We start from the raw sequence: 13285 nt of genomic DNA, 5'->3' as shown, positions 1-13285 counted from the left end.
GAAGCGGCTCACTCTACCACTCTACCAGGACGTGGACCACGAGCTCCCCACACCACTGCCCGGCCACCACCGCCGCCGTCCGCCACATCAACTACGACGGGCACTGCCACCCGGTGCACGTCTTGCCGAGCACGCCGCTGCAATAGTGATTCGCGGAGTCGCTCGACAGCGAGGATAACCGTAAGGAGGAGGAGACATGTGTCCCATTGCAATTTTTTTATTTTTAACCCAACCATCACAAACAGGGCGGAGCCACCGCACGGCTTGCCCGGGCAGCCGTTCGGGCTCGCCGGCAAATACACCATTGAATTTTTAATGTTTTGAAAGGATTAAAGTTATAAATATTGTAGCAAATACTATACATATTTAAGTTTGCTCGGGCTTGAAAATTTTACTAGCTCCACCACTTATCACTAACATGTTGGTCTCACGTGATTTCCTGATTTTAAGTGCCACGTCAACGCTATATAGGCGTCACATCAGCCAAAACCACTGTCCAACCATTTTGGACCTTATTTGCACTAGTTTTGTAAGCTGAGGACATGTCATATCTTGTATTCAATTTAAGAATGAATTTTAGACTCGGCAACAAATTAAAAGACCTAAAGTGAATTTCATACGTTGGCAAGTCAAGGCCTGAACCCCGAAGACATAAAAGGATGGAGGAAAAAGTACACCTAAGGTCCCTCAACCTGTCACCGAGTTACAAAATCGTCCCCCAACCGCATACCGGGCATCCCTCAACTAATAAAACCGTTCACTTGAGGTCCTTCAGTGGTTTTGACTCCGATTTTGTCTCTGACGTGGCGGCTGAGTCAGCATGGGACCCACGTGGGCCCCACAGCCACATCAGCCTCCTCTCTCTTTTCCGCTCTTCTCTCCCTTCCTCAGCTTTCTCTCTCTCCATTCTCTACGGTGATGGCGGCTACGGGCGACGCGGCAAAGGTGGGGGAAGGAACTGCGGGCGGGCGGTGGGGGAGGGCGGCGCGCGGGCGGGCGGCGGGGGGAGGAGCAGTGCGCGGGCTCCCCCGGTGGTGGCGGGGGAAGGAGCTGCGGGCGGCGGGGGAGGGGTGGTGCACGGCTGGCAGAGGAGCGCGCGGGCAGTGGGGGGAGGAGTTGTGGGCGGGCGACGAGGGAGGGTGGCTGTCACGCCCAGAAATTCACGAACCAGAATTTCTAAGCTGAATGTGCATTAAACCCCTGTCCAGGACCAGCCAGGGTACACAAACGACAATTGTTGACATACAGATTCACGTCTTACAAAAATATAAAAGATTACAAACGCAGCGGAAAAGATAAAACGAGCTAGCCTTGGAAGCTTGACTTCAGCAGCGGGCAACTCCACTCCACAGGCAAACCTTGACGGCAGTGACGAAACCAACCTCTCTGAGACGGCTCCAATTGAGAAGAACTTCAACTCTGGTGTGGGGGAAAAGAGAGCAAGACTGAGTACTACCCACTGTACTCAGCAAGTCATACCGGAAAAGGAGGTACGATGCAGGATATAACCAATGGAGGCTAGGGGTTCTTTTGCATAAAACTAGCATTTAAAAGCAGTAGTTGAAAGCAGTAAAACAGCTGTAGTAATTAATCAATATTAACCAATCACTGTCCAACGCTACACCATGTTGCAACAGGCCCAACCAACCACCCGAACTACACCAGTTCATTAAGCTAAACTAGGGGTGAGACTAATCACGGTGAATTTGATTGATCGCCCATAACCGCGGGCACGGCTATTCGAATAGTTTTAGTCTGGCCAGAGGTGTACAACTGTACCCACAAGACACGATTCCACACATGTCACCATGCCCCAAAGTATCACCATGATACTGCAAAGGGGGAAATCGTGACAAGACCCTCCGCATAACCCTCTCCTAACTATCCACACCACGCTAAGGTTTCACCCCCACCCCTCAAAAGGCAGTGGGCGGTCCCCTCTTGCGCCGCGGTGAATCCGGCAGCTGGACAACCGGACACCCCGGCCGACCCAACTCCATCACGCCCACCCTCGCCACCGGTGCCTAGGAAAGGGTCGAGCTATACCTCAGATCAAGCAGTTACCCACTCCCGCTTGTGGTAAGCATGGTAAGTATCCCAGGGTTTCCCGTGAACCGGTCCTTAACTGCCATGGGTGCGACTAGCAAAACCATGCACCCACAGCCCACCATTCAGTGTATTTTAATTAACTAACACCATTGCGGTGCACCAATCCAAAACTATGCTCATAGTCAAAGTCTATGTAATAATGTGATCCCCATTTGTATACTAGTTGAGCTAAGCATGGCTAAGCATTTCCTAAACCAACATCTAATCATTTTGATACCCAAGTTATCAATGGCATAAGGTAAACAATAAATGGCTAAGTAATAGGACCCATCCCACATGACATTATAAAAGAATGCAACATTTAATAGAAATGCGGGATATTTGTAAATTGGGTACAATATGATCAATTGTAATGCATGACTTGCCTTGCTCTCGCACTGATGAGACCTCAGCAACGTCTTTGAGAAACCGCGGATCGACGAAACGGCCGAAATCTACGCGACAAACAAAGCACACAAGCAAAACATGCTATAAGACTACTGAAACAGGAAACAAAACAATTTTTAATGGATTCTTTGCATTTTTATGAATTTACTGAGACTTGAATGGACGTAAACGGAGCTCGGATGAATTAACTATGAATTTTAGAAGATAAATTGTGTTTTTACTAATAAAGAAAAAGTCCTTAATCAATTTATTGCACAATAATACCCAGGGCTAACGTCAGCCAAGGGGGGGGGGGGCGGCGCCGGCAAGTGGGCCCCACAGGTCAGCGACTCCAAAGGGGGGAAGGTGGCGCCTGGCGGGTGGGCCCCACCAGGCGGTGGCTCAAAGGGGAGGCGAGGAAGGCGCCGGTCGGGCTCGGCTCGGCCTCAAGGCCGACCGACCGACCAAGGCGAGGCGGCGGCGAGTAGGGATGGCAATTGTGCCTGTTTGCCCGTTTACCCGCGGGTAAAAACCCTATTAGGGTTGGGTTTGTTCTCCATTTTATACCCATGGGTATCTTATTGGGTCAAAAGCTATGCCCGATGGGTAAATGGGCATGGGTATGGGTAATCACTACCCATGCCCGCTTTGCCCGTTTACCCGCGAAATCTAACTTACATGTAGGCTAGGAGCAAAATCCACTAGAATACATAAGCCCAGTTCTTTGTTTTCTTCGGTTTCCCTTTTATTTCCCTTATTATTTCTCTCCTCTTACTCTATCGCCGCCAGAGGAGAGACACGACACCGAGGTGGAGAATATTTGATGTTTTAAGTTCGATTCGAACTTAGTAGCTTGTAGACTTTTTGTTCCACTGCTTTTGTTGTGGCGGGTAAACGGGCACGCCCGCGGGCATAAGGCGCCCGCGGGCAATGGGCATGGGCAACCATCCTTACCCGTCATGTAGTAATGGGTATACCCACGGGCACAAATAATCTCACGGGCATGGGTATGGGTAGGCACTACCCGTGCCCGTCGCGCCCGATTGCCATCCCTAGCAGCGAGGCACGGCCACCGACGGCGGTGACCGGCGGTGCGGGAAGCGGCGGCGACGGCCGAAAGGCGGCGGCGCATGGCCGGAGCAGCGGCGTCGCGGGAAGGTGAGGAAAGAAGGGGGAGGGAGGACTCACCGGCGACACGGCGGCCGAAGCGGAAGACGAAGGCGGCGACGACGACCCGACGAGAGGAAGGGCGGACGAGCGGCGGCGACACCTAGAGGAGGGGAGGAGATGAGTTAGGGATGGAGAGGACGACCGCGACGACCAAAGTGGCCGGCCGGAGACGGAGGGGAATGGATAGCTCACCGGCTCGTGAGGGAGATGGGGTTCCGGTGGGGTTCCGGCGACGCGAGGCGGTGGCCGAGATGGCCCACACAGCGGCGGAGCTAGCGGCGGCGGCGGCTTGGCGCGGCGGCGGCCCTAGCGGCGACGGCACGCGGCCGGAGATGGGCGGCGGCGGCGGAGCTCGGCGAGCGCGGCGCGACGGCGGTAGAGGGCGTGGGAGAGGACGGTGAATGGGGGAAACGAGAGAGAGAGAGCTCGAGTGAGGGTTTTTATGGGCGAGGGAGGGGCGGACGTGGCCGGGGAGTTGGCTGATTTGGCCGGCGACAACGTGGAGAGGTGGAGGAGAGAGAGAGGGTGTTGGGGGATTTCAAATCCCCCACCACTTGCGGGCGCGCGCGCGCGGGAGATGCGGGGGAGAGGGCGGCGACATGGGCGCGAGGTGCGGGCGCGGAGTGGAGGCGCGACGTGGAGTGGAGAAGGCGGCGGCGCGGGCGGTTGGAGCTCTGGCTCCAACGACCGGAGGTAGGGGACGACTGACAGGTGGGCCCCACCTGTCGGCGCCCGAAAGAGAAAGGGAGGGAGGGAGGGAGGACTTCGGGGAGGGGAAGGGAGGAGCGGGCCGGCCCAGGAAGGGGCACCGAGCGCGGGGAGAGAGATGGGCCGACGGCCCATCTAGAGAAAAAGGAAGGAAAAGAAAAGAAAAGGAGGAAAAGGATTTTCCTGGGATTAAATATTACACTTTGGTGATTTTTAATTGGTTAAAATTATTTCTAAGGCTCTGAAAATTCCACTAAAAATCCCGTTAATGTATTGTGACATGTGGAACTCAAGAAAAATCCCACATTGCCAATTCCAATTATTAATTGCCTTTATTAATTAGGGATTTAGCTCTAGGTTAATTAAGATAATTTTTTGGACGATTTATTTAACAAAATTTTAAAGCAAGGAAAAAAAAGGGGAAAACTTCAGGGCGTGACAGTGGCGCGTGGGGGGCGGGGAGGAGCGGTGTGCGGGCTCTCCCGCCGCCCACGAGGAGCCGCGCTGTCGGCAACTCCCACTCTCAGATCCCTCTCGCGCGCTCTCTCTCTCTCTCACCAGGGACGCTATTGGCATCGCGGTGACGCGGTGGCGCCAGGATCGAGATCGGGATCGACCTCCGCGCTACGGTTGGGGGGCAACCTCCTCTTCACGCTCTTTGTGGCGGGCGTCATCGCCTTCACACTCCTTGCTATGGTCCACAACCCCGACGACCCACTACTCCAACTCCTCCGATGTCGCCGGCGCGGAGGCTACCAAGGCGGTCCCGTTCATCAAGCTCGACGACGTGGCGACCAAGGAGGAGTCAGGGTCAGGGCCGGCGGTGGTGTAGGCCATGACCATTGACACAGAGGCCAGCTCGGACGTGGGTGCAGTGGCGGAGGTGGCAGCGGCGGCGACAGAGGAGAACCCCATCATCGAGGCGGTCTCCTGCGACACGGCGGTGCCTACTTCGTCGCCTGTCTCCTGATTCCTAAACACGACGGCCGTGGCGGCGGTAGTGTCGAGGTCGACAGCCGCCTACTACATGGTGTTCAGCGACGCCGAGCTGATACCGACGGCTGCGACGACGGCGGCTGTGATGCAGCAGGCGCCGCTCCTGGATGACATCAAGATGCTGCTCGACAACTACTAGCCTGCGGCGGCGGTGGCGGTCACTGAGAACGGGATTAGGCTGCTCCCTCGATGACGATGACGCTCTCGGCCTAACACCACACGCTGAGAAAAGTGAGAGAGAGAGAGAGATGAAGGGAGAGAAGAGAGGAAAAGAGAGAGGAGGCTGATGTGGCTGTGGGGCCCACATGAGTCCCACACTGACTCAACCGCCATGTCAGACAAAACTAGAGTCAAAACCACTGAAGGACCTGAAGTGAACGGTTTTGTTAGTTGAGGGACGCCCGGTATCTGGTTTTGTAGTTAGGGGAACGATTTTGTAACTCGGCGACAAGTTGAGGGACCTTCGGTGTACTTTTTCCAACGGATGGACCCTAGAATGGCTCCGAAGTGAACGGGTCAAGCCTAGCCAACATAAGTACATAACAGGCCATTCATGCTTAGGCGTATATGCGGATTCGGCCTGCATGCCCAATATTCTTGGGAAAAAGTGCACCGAAGGTCCCTTAACTTATCAGCGGGATTCAAAAACGTGCTCCGACCGCAAAACCAGATATGTGGGGTCCCTCAACTATACAAAACCGGTCACCCGAGATCCTTCAGCAATTTTGATCCTGGTTTTAGTCTACGTGACAGCTGAGTCAGCGTAGACCCCACGTGGGCCCCACGTGTCAGCCAACCACTCTCTCTCTCCCCTCCTCTCCCATCTCTCTCTCACTTATCTCCTCTCGGGCAAGCCGGGGCGGGTGGGGAGGAGATCGCTAGGGCGGCCGGCGACGCGGCAGCGGCAACACGAGGCGACGCGGCCGGCGACAAGGCGGCGGGAGCCGGGGCGGCGCCGCATCCACGACCGCCTGCCTCTGGTCTCCCGCCGTCCCTCGGAACTCCGACGTCGGAAAATTCTAACGACGCCCGCTAGCTAGTCTGACCACCATGAGCAGACTCCCTCGGGATTCCACGAGGTAGCGAGCAAGGACCTGCTCCTCCTCCTCGTCACGGCGCCGGCACCGGCGGCGCGTGCATCACGCTCCAGTACGTCTCCAACGTCATCATCCACAACATCCACATCCATGATTGTGTCCCCGCCGGCAACGCGAATGTGCACGCCTTGCCGACGCACTACGGGTGGTGCACCCACTCCGACGGCGACGGCATCTCGCTCTACTCGGCGCGCGACGTGTGGGTGGACCACTGTGCGCTGTCGCGGTGCGCCGACGGGCTCATCGACGCCATCATGGGGTCGACGGCGATCATTGTGTCGAATAGCTACTTCTCGCACCACAACGAGGTGATGTTGTTGGGGCACAGCGACGAGTACCTGCCAGACTCGGCGATGCAGGTGACCATCGCGTTCAACCACTTCGGGATCCAGCTCGTGCAGCGGATGCCACTGTTTGCCGATGTTTGCCATGTTCTTGGCTTGTTTGCCGATGTAGGTAAATAAGTGACGCCATTGTTTGCCGTGTTCTTGGCTTGTTTTGCTAGTGAGTTGTGACAGCAGAAGAGGGGAAAAAATGTTTTTTTTTGTGTGTGTTGGATTGGATTTCGTCTGTTTGTTTCTCATTTTGTTTCCCGCCGCCGCGTCGCTGGCCACGTCGCCTCGTGCTCCCGCTGCCGCCGCACCGGCCGCGTCGCCTTGTGCTCCCGCCGCCTCGCCTCGTGCTCCCATTGCCGCGGCGTCGCTGGCTGCGTCGCCTCGTGCTCCCGCCGCCGCCGGCCGTCCTTGCGACCTCCTCCCCACCCGCCCCGGCTTGCTCGAGAGGAGAGAAGTGAGAGAGATGGGAGAGAAAAGGGGAGAGAGAGTGGTTGGCTGACACGTGGGGCCCACATGGGTCCCACGCTGACTTAGCTGTCACGTAGAACAAAACTGGGATCAAAACCGCCGAAGGATCTCGGATGACCGGTTTTGTATAATTAAGGGACCCCATCTATCTGGTTTTGCGGTTCGAGGACGTTTTTTATCTCGCTGATAAGTTGAGGGACCTTTGGTGCACTTTTTCCATCTTCTTCTGTACGGTAGCGGCCGGTCGAGGAAGAGCTGCCGAACGAGAAAGGCCAGAACAGCAGAATCCAAACCCTCAAGAAAAGTGGGCGGCCTGCTGGTTTGCGGGCTAAACATCTGTCTCTGTCTGGGATAAAAAAGTCTATTTATAACCCTTACCCATGGGTCAAATTTGATTCGCACTAACTACCGTAAAACCAGGTCCAGAACATCTACAATTTTTTAAACCAATGCAAATCAGTTCCCTTGGGGATTTTGGACTGGTTTCAGCTGACGTGGCACATACTAACCTTGCTGAGTTATCTTCATTAGACATGGCGCTTATGTGTAATTAGCCAGTAAAAAATATAATTAAATATGTAATGAGATGCACGTGTCAGTGATAACTCTATCATAAAAAATAAAAAAAACTACTGGATCCACCTGCCAGCCACATAGAAAAAAAAATAAAAAACCTCAATCTATTATCTTCCTCTCACTCTCTCTCTATTCCCCTCCTCCACACCCAGCACATCCGGTGATCTGTGGGACGGCAACGGAACAGAGAACGACGCATTGAGACGGAAGCCACTAGTGATTGGCTTGGGCATCTTCTCTCGGTCTCGTACCACGACAAGTCGAGAATACTGCACTACCTTATACCTTGTTTGGTTCACGGGACGCATTGAGACGGAAGCCACTAGCGATTGGCTTGGGCATCTTCTCTCGGTCTCGTTCCACGACAAGTCGAGAATACTGCACTACCTTATACCTTGTTTGGTTCACGGTACTAATCTATTTAGTCCCTCTATACTAGTCCTTAAGAATTCAAATAGGGGTAACTAAAAGGGACTAAAAGTATATATTGGGACTAAAATCTATCCATTAGTCCCTATTAGAGAACTTATAGGGACCAAAGTGGCAGCCTCTCTCTTCTCCTCCTCGGTCCACGTGCTTCTAGTCCCTTTTAGTCCTTGGATTCAAACAGTAGGGGACTAAAGTTTTTAGTCCGGGGACTAAATGATCCAAACAGGGCCTGGGTTCTATGGGCTTGTAAGCTTATTTGGCTCTTTACCCTATCAATTCATTAGTAGTGTCGAAATCTAGGTAAATTTTGGCACTATCAAAATATTGGTAGGGTAAATTTATTTAGTTAACATTTGGATAAAGCTAAATTCTTATGGTAGATATGATCAAATAGGAGAGGGGCACTGTCAAATATTTAGTCTCAATCAAAACTAGCACACATCTGTACCTAATAAAAAATACGTAACGCTTTCGGCGAAAATTTTCGTCCGTCATCCATCGCACATGGAATCAGCTTCGTTAATCAATTTTTTTTGGGCAGTAATCATATTCGTTTCCTAATCTAAAAAGCCAGGCCCACCATCAAGCTCAAATAGAAACTGTAAGGGCGCAAAATCAAGGATAAATCTAATCATAAGTAAACAAATAAGAAGATAAGAGATAAGATTTAAATGTTACCGCGTGATCAGTGGTAACAAACTAATAATTCTATCCGGATTGCCCCCGAGCTCCAGCAGTGCAAATAAAAAGGTGAAAAGGTGTTGAGAAGAGGTAACCAACCAAAAGCAAAACCAGACATCGGCTTCAATGGCTTCATCTCAGTCAGAGAATTAATTTTCGTAATTGAAAGGTGATTGTTTATTAGATCTTGTATTAGAACTCCAACATTGTGGTATCGGAGCTTAAATTTAGCCTACTTCCTTATTCACATTATCCCTGTGATTAGAAGCCATCGGTGCCATCTTGGTTCGACATGAACAATTTTGAGTCAAATAAGTTTATTCTAATCTGTTTAAATTCTTATCTTTACTGCTTAGTGAAGATTAGCTATTGTTCATGTTCAATTAAAGTTAATAAGATTGAGTTAGGGTTCATGATGCACTGCTATGTTTAGACTTATTTTAAGTTTAAGTTTTATGTCCAATTAAGCTTCACTTAGCAGTATAATTAAGAAATTAAGGGTAGGGAAGAATGAGATAAATCGGTTTCAATTTTCCCGAAATCCCCAAATTGAAAAGAACACTAAGCCTCAAAATCCGAATCAAATCCAAATCCAAATCAAATTAAGAAAATTAAGTCCGAGTTTGGATTCTTACCGGATTTGGAGCCCTAATTCTACCGGGAAACCCCACCGCTATTTGGGTCTCACCGGGAAGCGGGACCGCTGCCCTTCACCTCCTCGCGGTCACGTTGGACTCCCCGTGCGCGTGCCATCTAGGTGTTCCTCCACTGTCCCTCACTGGGGACATCAAGCGTTGGCTTAGTGCCGCCTTCTGGCTCCGTCCCCCCCCCCCCGGGCGACCAAGCCCGAGTGTTCTCGGCGCCCGTCGCCACTTGCACGCCCGCTTTGTCAGACTGCCGACGCCATGGCTTGGCTTGGCGCCGACCTCGGGCGGGCCTCCCAGCCGGCGAAGCCAGAGCCGCGTGCATGCTTCACCACGACGGACCGTCGTCACCACCATCGCTGCCGTCCACTCCCTCGTGTCGCCGGAGATTAGATCCGGGAGAGTAAGGGAGAAAGGGGATTAGGGTTAGGGTTTTTAGACCCCTCCCCCTTCCGGCTGGCGATTTCATCGGCGCGGGACCAATCTGAGCCATCCATCAGATCGGACGGCTCAGATCGGCCCAACGTCGAGCCTGCATAAGCGAATTGGTCCACACGCGCTTGCCCGCGTCAAGGTCTCATAAGCTCACCCACATGCTTGACGAGCCGTGCCTCGCGCCCCACGGGCTGGCATGCCGTTTGGGCCGACACCAGCCTCTGGGCAAAAAAATTCATTTTTCATTTATTTTCACCCTAAAATCACTTATTGTTTTATTTAATAATAAATAATTTTAGTCACCTTGAGTCATCATTTCAAGCTATAAAATTGCAGTAAATTTTATAGACGTATTTTAATTTATTTCTAACTAAATATAACCAACGGGAAGTTTAGTTAGAATATTTAATTATTTTTTATCTTCTCAGCCTAATGGAGTTATGATTTAGGAATATTTTTGCACTTTGATTTTGTTTTTCTTTTCTTTTTTTTCCTAAGTGGAACCAACAAGAAATTTAGAAAAAAAATAAAATTATTATGTTGTGATACTTAAATTTTAATTATTAGTATTTATTTATTGTTAATATTAATATCATTTTCACCCGTTGCAACGCACGGGCATATTGCTAGTACTATTTATTTTGTTAACAAATTGGTAGGGCATGTTTTTGTTATCAAACCAAAATGGCTCTATATTGAACGGAGTCAGCAGGTAGATAGATAGGTTTGTAGGTTGTAAGATATATTTCTGAAGATGAAAGAAGGAACAGAGCTCGCTGTGAGCATTAAAGCTAGGAGTGAGATGTGCTATTTATCTCAGAGATAAACATACCTCTTGTTTTAGATTTATTAAGTGATGATTTTTTTACCTGTCGTAAACACTAATTAAAAATTATTTTTACTATCTAGCAGTCATTTAATATATTGGACGTTGGGGAACCTAAGTACCTAACCCATCTCGCCACATGTCCATATGATTGTGCTTAATTTTAATTTGCAAGCTCAATAATCAGTATAATATGCTGGTTTTGTAATTGTTGAAACTTGCTGAAGCCCACAGACTGGATCAGTATAACGAGCTGACTTTCGGCAGGCATTTGCCAGCCGTGTTGCCCTGTCGTACAGCTACCCGGCCATATGGCTCAAATCAATTTATCAATGGCCACTACCCACTATCAGTGTTGATATATTATGGTATATACCGCCTCAACGCGCTCCATATGACCTGGTACTCGAAACTTAATTAACATGCATGTCGTCGCTCTGCTTAATTAAGATAATTAAGTTCAACTACGAACTCGGCAATTAAACAAAGTAAATAAGCTGGAGAGACTAATTACTGGATATCGACTGCACCCACGCACGCACACATGCAGGCCAAGTCAATTAATGGATCCGTACTCCATCTCACTCTCTTGATCACTAACGGCGACATGTTCAAGTAGATCATAGTCGTCATGGCCTCATGGCTAGAAGGATCGCGGGAGAAGTCTTCCATACATCTTGCTATGTACTTCGTATATATACTAATCCATATAGCTAGAGAGCTTAACAACCAGTCAACAGTCTGGGGGAGATATATATATATACACTACATCTATTAAAGAAAATATACCCCTCTCTGTCCTAAATATTTGACTCTGTTAACTTTTTAAACATGTTTGACCATTCGTCTTATTAAAAACTTTTAAGAATATTATTAAAAACTTGAATAGTAGTAGTATATTTAACAATAAATTAAATGATAGGAAAAATAATAATTATATAAATTTTTTAATAAGACGAATGGTTAAACATGTTTAAAAAAGTTAATGGAGTCAAATATTTTTGGACGGATGGACTACTGGTGTGTCATTTGATCGATCAGTGATAAGTCCATTCAACTCGACGCCAGTTTCATCTATCGCGCATATCGATTATCTCAAAATACATATATCACGCATTGTTTATGCATGCTAGAATATGTGCAGGTCAGGTCAACGGTTTGTTGCTGACAGCTCAAAGGAAGTTAATTAGTTGTAGGGATTTTCTTTTCAGTCTGGTAATAATATGTAGTAGCAGAAGGTATATTTTGCACTCCTCAACTTTCACCAAAACTTAAATAACAATTTTCAACTTTCTAGTTAAAGATCCGTGCATTGTAACAAATGTTGTAAGAGATAAAAGCAAAAACTGTAAGTTTCAGCTAGTTGATTAAAGCATATATTAATTGATAGAATATGTTCGAAGACTCCAACTGATTTTCACAAAATAAAGAGGCAACTGTCTATAAAAACAGTGAAAACATTCTAATCAGGCTCTTAAAAATGCATAGTGGAGACTGATAATCATAATATCATTTAAGGTTAGTACTATCAACAGTAAACCTATTATAATACACGGTAGCCAGGATCCTCGCTCGGGTAGCCAGGGGAACTACCCAGGACGGCAGCGGCGGTGACCACCAGATCTGCGCCGGTCCCGCTGGATATCGGGGGTGGCAGCTGGCAGCAGTAGGGGTGAGCTGCGCTGGGTGGCGGTGTGTCACACCCCAATCTGATACCGCCGTACAACGGCACCTGACAGGAGCGTGTCGTAGGGAAAACGGCGCGAACCGCTTCCTACGAAACCGCGATCTCGGTACCAGTCCCAGGACATAGTGCTGGTACCCACGGTGACAAATATGAATCATATCAATCCTTAAAATAAATAGAGGACTTATTTACATTAACTTAGGTTGCAGCTCAGACAGCCCGAGAATACAACCGACGACACGGACGAGGCGAACACCAACAACAACAACAGCAGCGGAACCAACGGTCTAACACCCAACACCACAGGCGACGGCTGGGAACCAGGACGAAACCCTAATCTTCACTTCACTTTATCTTCTCTTCAGGGCGGAGGAACTATATATATATATTTATATAGAGCAAGGGTGAGTACTTTCGTACTCAGCAAGTCACGGGAACTTAGGTGTTTAATGCAAGCTTGGAAGAGAGACAAGGTTGTTTTGCAAATCTTTTATTTGAAGACATTTTGAAATCACTAAGTGATTTATTTCTTTCTAAGTTTGGGCCGAAAAGAGACTTGCGTCTCGATTCGACTTTAAGAGATGTTTTTCAACAGCTCATTTAGTAATGTACCGACCTCTGGGGTCAGATCATTACTTCTCGACTCCCATAGCCATTCCACTTGATTAATCGGCTCCCAGAGCCTTTTTCATTTTCTCGGACTCCCAGAGTCCAGCTGCCCAGCAGCAAAGCAATCCTCTTCCACTCGGGAAGCCTAG

The sequence above is a fragment of the Oryza sativa genome, chromosome 5 (genome assembly GCF_034140825.1).
Source record: "Oryza sativa Japonica Group chromosome 5, ASM3414082v1".
NCBI lineage: Eukaryota > Viridiplantae > Streptophyta > Magnoliopsida > Poales > Poaceae > Oryza > Oryza sativa.
The sequence above is the reverse complement of the archived record's forward strand: the minus strand, read 5'-3'. Positions refer to the sequence as shown.